Genomic DNA, 2,497 nt, shown 5'->3' with positions numbered 1-2,497 from the left:
CAGCCAGGGTTGTTGAATCCTAAATCAGATCCTGTCACTCCTCTGCTGAAAACCCTCCGGGGGTGGGGGTGGGGGGCCGCTCACATGGCACCCAAGGGAGAAGCCCGCATCCTTACAATAGCCTTTGAGGCTGTAGCTCTGGCCCCCAATACTTTCTGATCTCATGTTGTGCCTATCACTTCCACACACTGTTGTTCCCTGAGCACACACTCTCCCTGCTGGGACCTTGTGCCCGCAGGTCCCAGGACTAGCCTTTCCTCCCCTGGACTTTGTCCCCTCACTTCCTTCGGAGCTTCCGTGCAGATGGTCTGCTCTGAGCTCTTGTCTCTGGAAGCCCCTTCCCCTTCCCTTCACCACCGCCACCACCACTCAACAATCTACCTGTGTTTTCCCCTTCGCCCTCATCATTGAACATACTCTGTATTTTGCTTGTGTCCCTCTCTCCCTCCCCCCAGCCTGTCCTCTGGGCCAGAGTGGGAGGGGCTTTCCCTGTGTGCTTCCTGCTGTATCTCCTGCTCCTGTGTACCTGAGACGTGGCTGGAACTCAGTATTTGTTTAATAAATGAGCCATATGTTTAGATCATTGGAAGAGGTGGGGGCAGGCATTATGTCAACGATTGGAAAAATAGAGAACAGACTTGTAACTGGCTTTATATCTGATGCTGAAATGGCTGCCTTTTGATATTTTTCTCCTTCTGTTTACACATTATTTCCTTAACTCCTTCGCTCAAACACAGCACTGTCATCCATACCGACAAATTAAGGCACTAGCTCTACATCCCGGCATTTGACTTCAGGAAGACATCATACCTAAAACTTCCTGGAGTTCTTTCGGTTTTCACTAATCAAAACATGGCTTCAAATGAACCAGGTTAGAATGAAGTGAAGCAGCAGCGCTGGGTAGGTCGGGCCCAGCTTCCGGAGGGGGGTCTAAAGGCCGAGCCTCTGGGAAGGCAGCGATGAGACACCAAAGCCCCACCTGGCAGAGAACCATGAGCTCCGGGTGCCTGCAGCCCATTACCCCTGAGGAACATATGTATCCTGAATATATGTATCAGGAAACCACTGCTCCCCGTGAGAACTACGGACAGAATGTCACCCGGCAGGATCTTTGTATCTTTATTTTCAGTGTTGAGCCCTTTCCTCGCACCCAATCACTGTGGACAGAGCGACATTACTGACAGGCCTGCACTACCAGGGCATTTCTCAACTTTTTCTACTTAGTGGTAGATGATATAGGGAATGCCCCGACAATCTGGAAGGGACCAGCGGGAGCTCCAGCCACCTTAGGCTCTGCCCTGCTGAGAAGCTGAGTTGGCTGGGAGCAGTAGCTTGAAGCAAACTACTTGGGAAGCTCTAGAGAATAAAGCCCAAGGGGCACCTGGCTGGGGCCAGGGGCAGTTCCAGCCCCATGTTGCAAGAAGAGATCACTTAAATAAAACTTAACAAAAAAACTTTTTTAGAGAATAAAACTCAAACTACCGGTGAACATTTTCTCCGGGGAGCCCACTCGGAATGCCAAATGAACTCACACCTACCTCAAGCACATCAAAGGCTTTAGATGTAGTGAATTGCATTTAAGTGATAGCTCTGGCCTTTTGGATAAGTGAGCTTTTGTTCTATAATTCAGAGGAGACTCCCCTTAATTTAGTCACTTTAGTTTACTACTAAAACGTTTCTAAAAACAAAAATGTAAGGGCACCTGGGTGGCTCCGTTGGTTAAGTGTCTGCCTTTGGATCAGGTCATGATCCCAGTCCTTGAATGGAGCCTCAAGTCAATCCCCCCTTCTTGTGCTCTAATAATAATAAAAAAAAAAAAAATACATTTAAATGTAGATTCTAAGCAAATTACTCAAATATCAAGTCTTTAGACACAAAATTATGGTAACCCAAATGACATTGTAAGTTTCTTTTTTAAAGATTTTGAGAGAGAGCACAGCAAGGGGAGTGGCAGAGAGGGAGGGAGAAGCAGACTCTGCGAGCAGGGTGCAAAGGACCATGACCCAGGGCTCAATCCCAGGACCCTGGAATCACAACTTGGGACAATGGCGGACTATGGTATTTTCTAAAGCTCACTCTGGAAAGTAAGATTGCTGAATGGGGTTTTATGTCTCAGTACATTTATATAATACTGAAAATGCCACCGCAGGTGTCCAAAGTTGTGTACAGAGCACTGCACAGCCACGAGGACGGGCTCTCTGGCCGTTTCCCACAGGACATACCACTGCGTCACACTGGAGAATGCTACAAGTACGGTAGATACAGGCCAAATGAATCCTACACTTCAAGATTCAAAAGTGATAAGTACCAATAAATATAAATAGAAACCAAGTAGGTTGAGGAGTGCTGAACATTTAATGAACTTATGTGGTGTGAAACAACTGATACACGTGTCTGTCATTTAAAACATTACTGTGAAGAATTGGGGCTTTTGTGTCGTATTAACGGTTATTGGTTTAATAAATAGAAAAATATTTGTCAAAAAACAAAATCCTGA

Source organism: Canis lupus, chromosome 38 (assembly GCF_003254725.2).
Source record: "Canis lupus dingo isolate Sandy chromosome 38, ASM325472v2, whole genome shotgun sequence".
Classification (NCBI taxonomy): Eukaryota; Metazoa; Chordata; class Mammalia; order Carnivora; family Canidae; genus Canis; species Canis lupus.
The sequence above is the reverse complement of the archived record's forward strand: the minus strand, read 5'-3'. Positions refer to the sequence as shown.